General features: G+C 43.4%; 1 protein-coding gene across 1 annotated transcript in view; it reads right to left on the reverse strand.

Moving 5' to 3' along the window:
- tup (LIM1_Isl and LIM2_Isl domain-containing protein tup) overlaps positions 1-14,485 on the reverse strand; it is a 508,313-nt gene that overhangs the window by 259,993 nt on the left and 233,835 nt on the right. The gene's annotated exons all lie outside the window — the stretch shown is intronic.

Below are 14,485 nucleotides of genomic sequence, written 5' to 3' on the forward strand. Positions count from 1 at the left end.
GAGTCTGAAGCTCCAGGACACTGCCCTTGAGGCGGTAGAGGTGGGATCCCTCGCTAAGTCCGAGGGAAAAACCGAACCTGGAGGGTAAACAGATGATGATGATGATGATGTAAATAATCTGTAGAAATCATGTGAAGATTTATATCTGTTTGTATATATATGTATATCTATTATTTAATTTAATTTTTTAATTAATTTAATTATTTAATTTAATTTAATTTTTAATTAATTTAATTATTTAATTTAATTTAATTTTTTAATTAATTTAATTTTTAATTTAATTTTCTATGACATCATCTGTAATTGGGATATCCTGTAGGTGATAAATAAATATATTCTATTCTATTCTATTTCAGCCGAGCTGCCACCGGCAGTGCTTTCTTTCAGCGACATTTCCATATTACGAATGAAGTTGTGATTTGTTAAGGAAGGAATTATATTCCAAAGTAAGATAAGATTATTAGTCAGAAATAATTATTTTTTCGTGGTTTACTCCACTAGGTTCTTCCGCTCTCACTGCCGTTGGGAGTTAAGATTCCTCTTCCGCCTTCGAGACCGTTGACCGAGCACCTTGCAGCTGTCCCTAACATGAGAGACAAACGATGTACTCATTATTATTATTATTATTATTATTATTATTATTATTATTATTATTATTGCAATTTTGATTTACGTCGCACCGACACAGATAAGTCTTATGGCGACAATGGATAGGAGAGGTCTAGGAATGGGAAGGAAGCGGCCATGGTCTTAATTAAGGTACAGCCCCAGCATCTGCCTGGTGTGAAAATGGGAAAACATGGAAAACAATCTTCAAGGCTGCCGATATTGGGATTCGAACCCACTATCTTCCGAATGCAACCTCACAGCTGCGCGCTCCTAACCGCATGGGCAACTCGCCCGGTATTATTATTATTATTGTTAGGTATGATCCTAGCATTCGCCTGAAGGCGAACTGGGAAATCATGCGTAAGAACTTGTAGGCTGGCCGACAGACTTTTCTTCTTAAAATATTGACTTACCTAAGGTTGAGTTCCTTTATTATTATTATTATTATTATTATTATTATTATTATTATTATTATTATTATTATTATTATATTTTTATTATTATTATTGTTATGTATGATCCTAGCATTCGCCTGAAGTCGAACTGGGAAATCATGCGTAACAACTTGTAGGATGGCCGACAGACTTTTCTTAAAATATTGACTTACCTCCGGTTGAATCCCTCCAACTGCCTGCGGCTGATCAGGTCATTAACATAAAGATCTTATTTGTAACTTCCATCGCCACATACAAACATCGTTAGGGGAGTCAAGCTTTTTATTTTATTTTGCTAGTGGCTTTACATCGCACCGACACATACAGGTACAGCCCCAGCATTTTCCTGGTGTGAAAATAGGAAACCACGGAAAACAATCTTCAGGGCCAGCCACGCGCCCTTTACCGCACGGCCAACTCGCCCGGTGGGGGTCAAGTAAGAACGCCCACACGAATGCCAATTCCTCAGCGAAAAGAAATGAAGAGAACATTCTACTGTCCACAGAACAACTTTACAATGTAATCCTCAGATCAGTGCAGTCACTTCTTCACACATTAAGGTGCTAGTGACCCAATTACGTAAGACCATGCCATACCGGTTCGGCCGCAGACAGCTGACATAACATTCAACAGTTTTATTTCACAGTCTCTAACATATATTAACGTGTCCAGCAGAGCATACGGCCAGATTTACATCTCGGTGTACCGGGTTAAATTCCCTATTCTTGTCATAGGGTTCTGAAACCAAGTTAACTCATGAGTACAATAACTGAGGAGTTATTTTTACGAAATTTAATGACCCTGGTCTCAGTGATCCATATTGACGATAGCAAGATCCAGAGTTTTAAGAGTCACAGCTGTATTTGGTGTGATTCAAAAACAAAAGAACTTGTCGTTTCAATACTGTATTCTGGTCGTAAGCCGCATTCACAAAACGTTTACGTGAAATCCGAAACAATGCGACTTTTGCAAAATCGGACGTAAACGAGCTGGCGGGACGTCGTATTATCGGGAATGTCGATTAATAAGGAAAGAGAATACTTGCAGGTGACTTATTATTGAAACAGTTGCCAATTACGTTCACTGTCTAATGAAAATCCACAGCCTGTTTCCAGTCATTCGACCGGGTCAGGAATGGAATGAATGAAGCCCCCATCTAACGGGAATTGTGCCAGCTGCCGAACCCTGTTGCACTCCTCTGGGGTAATGATTAATGAATGACAGATGAAATGAAATGATATTGGAGAGTGTTGCTGGAATGAAATATGACAGGGAAAACCGGAGTACCCGGAGGTAAACCTGTCCTGCCTCCGCTTTATCCAGCACAAATCTCACATGGAGTGACCGGGATTTGAACCACGGAACCCAGCGGTGTGAGGCCGGCGCGCTGCCGCCTTAGCCACGGAGGCTCTTTCACTGTCCAATACAGTTAAAAATTTGAGCATATAAAGATGCTGAGATAGATTCAATTGTTTAAGAAATGTGTAATAGAATTTCGCTTGTTTGCCCACTGGCACACATTCTCTGTAGAAGTAACAATTCACTGCTGCAGGTTTCTTGTTGCTCCCAGTATTTCAGTGCTACTTTAAGGGTTGTAAATCTTTTATTGTGTGTTATTGTGGCACCACCTTCATCAACCTATGTTCTCCTCCGGTTCCTCTTCTTCTTCTCCACCGTTGTTTTATGAACGTGTCGGATAAGACGGAATGTCACATAAGCGAAGGTCGGTCAAGTGGGACTCTACTGTGTGCGGAGTGAATGACGTAGGCTTGTTTACCTTAACACCTGAACATGGATTCTCGTTCGTGCACTTGTAACCCATTACGCGACAATTTCTGGACCTATGTTGATATATCCTCCCCCCACACGTACATATGACGAATCCGTACCTTAAGTTTTGTCTACCTTTATCCTTATGTATGTCTGATAGACTCAGTTCTGCCCACTTCAATACGATTCAAAAACGCATTTCCTAATTTGATCCCTGATTCATGACCTAAATTTGCTATTTTCGTATTGTCGCTGTGGCTAGTTTATGTCGCTCTGGGACGAGCAAGTGGCAGAGCGGTTTGGGCCATGTATCTATTAGCTTGCATTCGGAACATAGTGAGTTCGACACCCCCCTCCGCCACTGTCGGCAGCCATGAAGATGGTTTCCCATGGTTTTCGCATTTTCACAACATGTAAATGCCGGGGCTTTGCCTTAATTAAGGCCGCTTCCTTCCCACTCCTAGCCCTTTCCTATCCGACGTCGCAGGAAGTGTGTCGGTGCGACGTAACGCAAATTGTAAATAAATTTAAAAAAAATATATATGTTGCACTGGCCGTTACAGCAATATCGATGGCGTAGATTGAATACCTCGTATCTCAAAAAGTTCTTCCTATCCATTATTTCCCTTAAGACTGGTGACGCCTCCCAGTCACATTTGGATATGCAGTCCATCAGAACAATGTTCGTTGGGTTTATTTTCCTATGCTGACGCGTAAAGGTAAATGAACCTTATAAAAATTATACTATAGGAGTTAGTAAATAAGTCACGAAGACATACTTTCCTATAGTACGGTACGGTAAGGTTCATTTTCCTTCACACGTCGGCATAGGAATAAAGAACACAACGAACATTGTTCTGATGGACTGCATATTCATGTGTGGCTGGGAGGCGTAACCAGTCTTAAGGGAAGTAATGGATAGGAAGAACTTTGTGAGATACGAGGTTTTCATTCTAGGCCATCGATATACTATCTAGGAGCTGGATTAAATACCAGTTGATATTTAATTTGCACGCCTTTGGTGGCAAGACCTAGTGTTTACAGTGCACTATGCCTTGGTGTGGCCTAGAATAAATTTGCTACTTTCATTCACCTGTCTCAGTCCCATACTTGGCTTTGACAACCTGAAAGTGACCGAGGTGTGAGTGGTTAGAAATACCATTCCTTATGCAGCCAGCCCCTGTTATGAATGGTGTGAAAATGTTACTCATAGGGTCTGTTGGTGGAGGCATTTCAGTGGACTTGGCAGACTGAGATGTAACTGCAAGTTCTGACTCCGTGAGGAAAGCAACGGAAAACTACCTCACTCCTCATTTCCCTAGTACGTCTCTTCAGTGACGCCTGGGCCAACTATGACGGCTGATGGTTGAGCTGTTGAGGTCCAAACCAGCCTCCGGCCTGAGCACTCAACATACATACATACATAGGTACATAGTATACATACATACATACATACATACATACATACATACATACATACATACATACATACATACATAGGCTTAATTTATAATTTGCAATGAAGTGTGTGTTTTTTGTTTAGAAGAAGTAGGATTATTTCTTTACGGATGTGTGCATGTAAGATGTTCTGGCAATGTGAGTGACAAGCTGTGTGACACAAGGCCCTGTAGGAGTTGCTGTCCTGCCACTCTAGAGCCGGTTTGTTAAACACCGTAATGATTACAAATGCCTCACTCTTCTAGTTATTTGGTCGTCATAGCAGTAGGCTAGAACAGTCCAATGTAGATGACAAGCAAACAACCTACTGTTGGTGTTACTTCCCGTGGGACATCCTGGTCGTCAACCCTGTACTCTTAGTGTGAGCGAAATCTCTCTCTGTGGTTATATAGTGTTTGTACTGACGAGTACCTAATTATTCCAGCTTAGAATTGGGTAGGAAGCGGCCATGTTCTATATATTAATCATCATCTCCAATTAGACCTCAAGTTAAGGACGACTTCTTCCAGGATGGCCAAGAATGGGATTTTAACCATTTCCCTTGTAAATAATCATACTAGACCTACTTGAGGTTGAGTACATCGCTTTCCAGTCCTTCAAAACAATCATGGCTAGAGACCATGGGCTCGAATCTCGGCCAGATCAAAGATTTTAATTCTTGATTGAGGGCTGGAACGAGGTGCACTCAGCCTCATGAGACCAACCGGGGAGTTACTGATATGTTAGGCAGCGGATCCGGCCACGAGAGCCAAGCTACACGGTAAGGATGACCACCTCCAATATCTGCAGGTTGGGCATCAGTCGTCTTGACAGGTCAAGGATCTTGATGGAATGTTTGTTCCACAGGATTTTGAACTTAGAATGTGGAATGACAGATGGTGTTGTGAATACTGTTTATTGCCGGGCTGAGTGGCTCAGACGGTTAAGGCACTGGCCTTCTGATCCCAACGTGGCAGGTTCGATCACGGCTCAGTCCGGTGGTATTTGAAGGTGCTCAAATACGTCAGCATCGTGTCGGTAGATTTACTGACACGTAAAAGAACTCCTGCGGGACTAAATTCTGGCACTTCGGCGTCTCCGAAAACCGTCAAAGAGTAGTTAGTGGGACGTAAAGCAAATAACATTATTATTATTGATACTGTTTATTAATAACAAATTGGAACGTGGTTGTGTCGTCGCTACGGCCACATAGTTTTGGTGTAGAATACGTAGCACGTGATTGTCTACGGTAGTTGATATAAGTATGACGTATTTCCACCACTCGGGCAGTAGATGTGCTCGACTGAGGCTGCAGCAGCGCGGAACTCGCCTCATCACGATCGGCCACTTTAAATTTGAAACGCTCCCGATAAGTCTTTTGAAGCTCGAAATTGAAGATTTTGGACGTTTTAGCATTATAAAAATTCACTCTATCCTCTCGAATGATTTTTCAGTCATTTTGAAGCCATTTGTCTCCATACGTCGCGACATTTTACGAAAAAGAAAAATTGCTCTCATATCTTGTACCGCCGAGCTGAGTGGCTCAGACAGTTGAGGCGCTGGCCTTCTGATCCCAACGTGGCAGGTTCGATCACGGCTCAGTCCGGTGGTATTTGAAGCTGCTCAAATACGACAGCCTCGTGTCGGTAGATTTACTGGCACGTAAACGAACTCCTGCGGGACTAAATTCCGGCACCTCGGCACGTCTCCGAAAACTGTAAAAGTAGTTAGTGGGACGTAAGGCAAATAACATTATTATTATTTATTACTTGTATCACATTTTGCTCAAATATTCACTATTTGATTTACCTTGTTAATGCGTGTAGAACATACAACACCTCATATGACATGGTAGCAGCCGTAGTCCAGTGCTACACTAACTGTTTCCCGTGCGGCACGGTGATTTTAGTACCTCAAATGGCAGCACTGTTGTTGCAGAAGTCCCAGACAAGTATCAAGCGATGACGTCATACCGAGATTAGACTTCTTACTAGACACAGTGATCCTTGCTCTTTAACACGTCTTCAGACGTGTTGTCTAGAAATGATTTTGGTATAAAACCTTTCATGTTTTTTGTAACTCTCATCAGTCCAGGTACGATTCCAAAATTATAAACGTATTCTACGTCAAAACGTAGTGAACTGTAGTTTTTTGTTTTGTCTAACGCGGCACCGACACAGATGAGTACTATGGAGACGATGGGATAAGAAAGTACTAGGAGTGGGAAGGAAATGACCTTGACCTTAATTAAGGTACAGCCCCAGCATTTGCCTGGTGTGAAAAATAGGAAATCACGGAAAGCCATCTTTAGGGCTGCCCACAGTGGGTGAACTTCACTGTCTCCCGAATACAAGCACATAGCTACGTTCTACAGCTACGAAGTAAAAATGGAATGGCGTATGACTTTTAGTGCCGGGAGTGTCCGAGGACATGTTCGGCTCGCCAGGTGCGGGTCTTTTGATTTGACTCCTCGTAGGCGACCTGCGCGTCGTGATGAGGATGAAATGGTGATGAAGACGACACATACACCCAGCCCTTGAGCCAGCGAAATTAACCAATTATGGTTAAAATTCCCGACCCTGCCGGGAATCGAACCCGGGACCCAAAGGCCAGCACGCTAACCATTTAGCCATTGAGCCGGCCAGTCTACGTAGTGTAACAGCGCTATTAGGTACGGTCCTCGGAGGCCTGGTTTCGATTTCCGGTACTATCAGAAATTTGAGGTTGGCAGGAGGGTTGGTATGTGGTTAAAAATGGTACATGCCTGAAAAGTTCTGCAACAACTCGGCCCGAAGACACAAGTTTGCTTATCAATAAAATAAAACGCTATTTCTTTATTTGCGTAACGCATTATTTATTCATAACTGTCCTTAACAATAACTTTCTTTCTCTTGTACCTCCACGAGCGAAGTTAGCAAAGCTCACTGGAAATAGCCTAGCCGACATCCACACGAAGGATATTCTAGTGATGAAAGATAGCTGCGAGCCTTGTAGCAGAGGCGGTAACTATTTCAGGAGGACACAGTCGCTGCATTATGAAGTAGAAGTGACAGCACTGGTGCTCCCTGCTGGTTTTGACTGCACTCCACCTATCCACTGTGCTGTACACTGCGTGCACTTCACTCGCATCCGAGCGTGGGTCAACTTCAAACCTCAACACAGGCAAACCATGTCTGTGGCACATGACATAAATCAGTTCTCTCCCTCCTCAGCCAACAGGTTTGTGGTAGAAATATCATTATTTTCCCGTGGTTATAAGTACTGAAAATTAATTTCAACCTGGTTTCCTCCAGTGATGAGATTTTGCTTCAAAAAGTCAAGATGCACGAAATATGACGTTCACTTTTATTAAATTCAAAATGAAGCGAAAAATATGAGCATTCGAAAAAACAAGTAGGCCTATAATAAATTAAACCTTCAAATACTCGGTAGTTTACTAATTAACATACAATAAGACTTGCTACGTCCTATTTATCATAAATATTGTAAAATCAAATACTTCAATTCTTACTTAGGCCCCAAGCCACAGAGACTTTCTGTGGTACAGTGGAGTGTTGGCATTCAGGTTTTAGACCTGGTAGACTAGTCGGAGATCTCTGTTGAAAAATATGGCATTGTAAGCCTAGTCAGTTATGACTGAAATAATAATAATAATAATAATAATAATAATAATAATAATAATATGACCTCAGCTACCATCTGCAAGCAATCTGATTTGGCATTATATAGACTGGCTGAGTGCCAATTTCGACCATACCGAGCTCGATAGCTCCAGTCGCTTAAGTGCGGCCAGTATCCAGTAATCGGGGGATAGTGGGTTCGAATTCCACTGTCGCCAGCCCTGAAGATGGTTTTCCGTGGTTTCCCATTTTCACACCAGACAAATGCTGGGGCTGTACCTTAATTAAGGCCACGGCCGCTTCCTTCCAATTTCTAGGCCTTTCCTATCCCATCGTCGCCATAAGACATATCTGTGTCGGTGCGACGTAAAGCAAATAGCAAAAAAAAAAATCGACCTTCTGTTTGACTCTACTAGATGGCAAAGAAACTGGAACTCTACTGGGTGACCAACTGTTGAGTTTTAATTGATTTTGTCGGTTAAATACAGTGTACGTGTCACCGACATCTTGCGGCGTGAAGTAGGCCTATCCCTTCAAATATCTGCCCTTCAAATATCTGAGTAGGCCTACCTTTGCCAAGTTCTCTTGGGATCTGGAGACCGACACGCTACCAATGATCCACAGATTGCGGTGGTTGTATTTTTAAGGGGTAAAGCAAGAATATTCAAGAGAGAATTATGACACCTCGTAGAATGAGCGTATCGGGTAAATAAAGGGCAGTCTTGTGAAACATATGAAAATGGAAGACTCCTAGCACCCAGATATTTTTCGTGAGGATGAAAACTGCTCCAGCCAGCCAAAACTGTTCCGCGCCACTGGTGATCCATCAGATAACACTAACTTATATCAATCTGGTTTTGCCCGAAGGCTATCTTTGGGTCATTCAGTCGCATGATACGGGGTTGGTTAACTCCTAGAAATTATGTAAACTCCTACAACATGCTATGCAAACTACTAGAACGTTTACTTGGTGAACGTAAAGGGGTAATGTAAACTCATAGAGTTATTCTGCAATTACTACAGTTTAATCTCCAAGGAATATTGTGAACTGCAATACTTATATGAACTTCAATCAAAGTTCACTAGAACAAAATTTTCTTTCCTAACTTTATCAGAGGACAGTCAGTGGCATATGCACATTAGATGATACATTTTAACGCTAGCTAAACAGTTAATATAAATATGTTCGCTACCAGTAAGACTCTTCCTAGTCGAACAGTGGTTGATCACGGTAATGTGCAGTAGAAGGAAAGATTATCTGTCATAGGAAGTTAGATGCGTTGTCTCCTACCAATAACACAATATATCGCAACAAGCATGTAAATATTCACGGTAAGCTTTCTTGTTGTGTATTACAATTAGCACAAGTACTTTACAGGCAGCCTAATGTGAAAATTGGGTGGTAAAGTGGTGCTTGGATCCTTCGGAATGGCGTGGGTTCGATTCAAAAAGTTCATGTAGAGATTTCTTTGAAAAGCTCATGATCACAATTATACAACAGAAATTGAGGCACCGAAGACCAGCGAGGCTCAACCAATCCATTACTCTTAAGGCCGTAGTTACGACGGTGGAAGCCTTTAAATTCCAGTACTCCATAGGCCTTCGTGCCCTGCAATGGAGGTGATACCCTAATGAAAATCCACAGCCTGTTTCCAGTTATTCGATCGGAATGAATGAACACCCCATTTTGTGCCTGCTGCTGAAGCTTGTCGCACTCCTTTGGGGCAATGATTAATGACAGATGAAATGAAATGAAATGACATCGGAGAATTTTACTGGAATTAAAGATGACAGGGAAATCTGGAGGACCCGGAGATAAACCTGTCCCGCCTCCGCTTTGTCCAGCACATATCTCTCATGAAGTGGCCCGGATATGAACGACGGAACCCAGCAGTGAAAGGCCGGCGCGCTGCCGCCTGACTCACGACTTACGCTAATATACGCTATGTTTAAAGTCTCATAACAGTAAATATCGATGATCTGAAGAGACACCAGAATACTACCTGAATGAGTTTCCTAAAGTGTCCTCGTAAATCTATTACCAGGGTTTTCCCCATCCGGGTTCATGGCTAAATGGTTAGCGTGCTGGCCTCTGGTCACAGGAGTCCCAGGTTCGATTCTAGACAGGGTCATGAATCTCAACCGTAATTGGTTCATTTCGTTGACACGGGGACTGGGTGTATGTGTCGACTTCATCATCATTTCATCCTCATCACGACGCGCAGATCGCGTACGGGCGTCAAATTAAAAGACCTGCATCTGGCGAGACGAACTTGTCCCCGGACACTCCCAGTACTAAAAAAAGCCATATGCAATTTTATTTTTCGCAATTAATCACCCTTCAATGCTACCAACTGGGTTGGAATATGATCCTATAACCTTGAACACTAGAATGTACGACCAATCAGCAGTGCTACTCAGTCAGCAAAAAGCTTGTCTTCTTTCGCGGGTACGAACGGTGTTGCAGATGTGGACTTGGCCCTGTTTTACGGTTAGGTGCCCATCCTAACGCCAACTCTATCTGGAGGGATGCATTCACTGTTGCGAATTTTCGCGGTGGTTTGCAGCATGGTGTGTTGTATACATATGAAGAGGAGTGTATTGAGGCAAACGCCCAGTCCCCAAGAAAGAGAAATTATCCACAGGTGGGAATCGAAACGGGCTCTTTGAACCGAAGGTCTCAATGCTGATCATTCAGGCAAGGCGATGGACAAAAAGTAAACAGGGATGAGAAATTAGGGTAACGTCAAATTATTCTAGAAGAATAGAGGGACACATTTTAATACGATCATGAACTCTTGAGTTCTTCATAATGGACAAAGAATGGGAAATCAACTACACTTGTGGCTAAGAATCTCACGCAAGCCTGTCAGAGCGCTGCGTGGTTCCGCAAGAAGTAGAAGCCTCCAACTCAGTGGAGCGTCATGGATTTAGGCCCCACTTCAGCAGGCTCCAGGCAGCAGTGCGATGAAGCGTGTTGGAGCTGGAATCGGAATCGATTTTGTGGCGAGGCTCGGCGCGGCATTTCTCCTCCGCCCTCCCCTCCTTCCTACACAACGACTAACTCGATCGCTACACTCGGTAACGCTCTTGTTTCTGAGTTCACTCCTTTCTTACGTCTGCAGTTCGTTGTATACATATGATTATAATTTACATATGAGGAATGTTTTGTCAAAACAAAAAACGTTCTCAAAATTAAATAGGCTTCTGTTGTCTCTTTTCCTAAAGTACTTACTTCCAGGTAGATACTATTAATATGGATGTGTGTGTCATAACTGTGGAGGGTTACAATGATATTTTCAATCAAGAAAAATTCCTTCCAAAAGTGCTGGACTTTTGATTGTTTTAACTGGGACATATTATTTACACAATGATTCAACGTTTCAGCATTTTCATAAAGATTGATCTAAAAATTGTGCATATGATACTGAAGCTGTGTCGGTTAGAGGAACACAAATTTCGATAGCACATGTGAAATACTTTCTTATAGGTATCGTAGTCCAGCTCCATGGATGAATGGTTAGCGTGCTGGCCTTTGGTCACAGGGGTCCCGGGTTTGCTTCTCGACAGGGTCGGGAATTTTACAATCATTGGTTAATTTCGCTGGCATGGGGGCTGGGTGTATGTGTTGTCTTCATCATCATTTCATCCTCATCACGACGCGCAGGTTGCCTACGGGTGTCAAATAAAAAGACCTGCACTTGGCGAGCCGAACATGTCCTCGGACTCTCCCGACACCAGAAGCCATACGCTATTTCATTTTTATACGAATCGTAATTCACTCTGAAGATGGGTCAGCACAGAAGCAGACGCCTGAGAATGCTTGCAACATTGCCAAAACAGAGTCTCGGGTAGATCAAAGGTCACCGAACCCCCAGATAGTTCACTCACAGAGGATTTTAGATCAAACGCTGAAAGGCATAACAATATATAACGAAGATATATGTATGTGTGTATGTATAAGGGATAATCAAATAAAAACGAGTGACCTGCCAAAAATATAATTTAAAAATACACTGGCGGAAAATGAAATTCCAACACCAAAAAGAAGATCTGTTAGATAAACGAAATTCGGGAGACGTGTTTACACATCTGAAAGATGACGTCTATTCAAGTTTGCGCGCTAGTCGACGAATAGTGGTGTTAGTAGCGTCCTTATGACCATACAAAGTAAGTTTGCTTTAAATACGCGCTCTACGCTTCTTGAGCCGTAGGCAGTTGCAAAGTAGGCTTCGGCTGACAAGTGGCCATGGATGGTCCGTGGTCCGACAGCTCTACATTAAGACCAAACAACCGAGCAAAGGAAGGGTGGCTGCGTTTCTTCCGTGGCTCACGCCTCTGCATTCGGGTGTCGGAGAGGGGCTGGTCACCACTATCGGCTGTCTTGATAAAGGTATTCCGTGCTTTTCCATTCTCCTGTACTAAGGCGACTGCCGGGACAGTTCCTAGTATAGGCCACGGCCGCCAACCCCCTCACCTTCTCCGAACATCAACCTGACCTGAGAGACGGCGTTACCGCCTAGGAGTCAAGCCGTTCCGTTCGGGGATGGAATGAAAACGTTTTAGCAGTAGTGAGCGTTAGTCATCGTCCGGTGTTGACGTTGTGAGATAGGTGTGAGTCAAACAAGCCTTTAAAGGGACGAAGAAGGCAGTATCCGCAGCTTACTGAGTTTGAACGAGACCGTGTAATAGGGCTACGAGAAAATGGATATATTTTCCGCGATATTGTAGAAAGACTTGGCAGAGATGTACCCACAGTGCATCGGTGTTGGCAACATTGGTCACGGGAAGGCACTGTCTAAAGAAACCCGGGGTTCGGCCGCATACGGGTCACTACGGAGAAGGAGGACCGTTGTATTCGTCGCATGCCTTTGGTGAATCGTACTGCATCTGCAGCAGTCATTAGAGGTTCAGCTGGAACCAGAGTGACAGAACGAACTGTAACAAGGAACAGCTCAGAGTCAGACGTCCTGTAGCGTTCATGCCACTAACTCCGAATCACTGCCATCTGTGACTTCAGAAGTGTCAAACTAGAGCTCATTGGAGGGCTGAGTGGAGATTGTTGTGTTCTCAGATGGAAGCTGACCGAGAAAGTGGCTGTGGGTTTGAATCACATTCGGGAGATAGTGGGTTCGAACTCCACTGTCGGTAGCCCTGAATATGGTTTTCCATGGTTTTTTATTCGCACACCGGGAAAATGCTGGGACTGTAGCGGAATTAAGGCCATGGTCGCTTCTTTTCCACTCCTAGCCCTTTCCTATTCCATCGTTGCCGCAAGACCTACCTGTGTTGGTGCAACGTGAGTCAGATTGTAAAAAAAACAAAAACAAACTATGAAAGCCGTTTCTACCTCGATGGCCCTAGGTTGGTAAGAAGGAGGCCAAATGAGCGTTTGGAACCAAGCTATCTACCGCGTCGACACACTGGATCTACACCAGGAGTTATTGTCTGGGAAGCGATTTCTTTGACAGCAGGAGCACTCTCGTGGTTATCCCAATAAATTGGACAGCGGGTTTGTACGTCAGACTGGTGACTGAACCGGTTGTGCTGCCATTCATTCGCGGTATTCAAGGGGGTGTTTTCTAACAGGATAACACTTGTCCTCATACCGCTGCTGTCACCCAATGTGCTCTACAGAGTGCTGACCAGTTGCCTTGGCCTTCGAGAACACCAGACCATTCGCCCATTGAGCACGCATGGGACATTATGGAACGACAAATCCAGCGTCATCCAATGCCAGCATTTACTCTTGCTGATTTGGGAGACCAAGTGCAACAGGCGTGTACCTCCATCCCATAAAATGACATACGGCACCCGTACGAAAAAAATCATGCACGTTTGCATGCTAGGATTCAAAATCGAGGCGACTACTACCACAATGGCATATGTCCCCTCGAGTACACACAAACCTGTAACCTGGAAATTTTAATCAATTAAATATGTTACCAAGACAAATTCTTAGCCTAAATTGCATTTCCCTAAACTATAAATTTAAAAAAAAAATTTAAAAAGTATTTACGTCGCACCGACACTGATAAGTCTTATGGGGACGATAGGACAGGAAGGGGCTAGCAGTGGGAAGAAATCGGCCATGGCTTCAATTAAGGTACAGCCCCAGCGCCAGTGTATGAGCAAATTCTTTGAGGTATTTGGGTGTTTCAATTGACTTTGGCCGTTGCTGGCGATGTAGTGTTTACAGTGCACTATGTCTTTTGGTATGGGCTAGAATAAATTTGTTACTTTCATTGACCTGTCTCAGTCTCATCCTTGGCTTTGACAATATCAGGGTGACCGAGATATGAGCGATGCTAGTAATACCATTCCTTATGCAGCCAGTCCCTGTTTTGAATGGTGTGAAAATATCATTCATAGGGTCGGTTGGTGCAAGCATTTCAGTGGGCTTGGCAGACTGATATGTAATAGCAACTTCTGGCTCATTGAGGAAAGCGACGGGAAACTACATCACTCCTCATTTCCCTAGTATGCCTCTTCAGTGATGCCTAAGCTATCTATGACAGCTGTTGGCGGAGCTGTGGAGGATCCAACCAGCCTTCGGGCTGAATACCCAACATGCACACATTAACGTAAACATCCTTCCTTTACCGGGGGCATCTG

Source organism: Anabrus simplex, chromosome 1 (genome assembly GCF_040414725.1).
Source record: "Anabrus simplex isolate iqAnaSimp1 chromosome 1, ASM4041472v1, whole genome shotgun sequence".
NCBI lineage: Eukaryota > Metazoa > Arthropoda > Insecta > Orthoptera > Tettigoniidae > Anabrus > Anabrus simplex.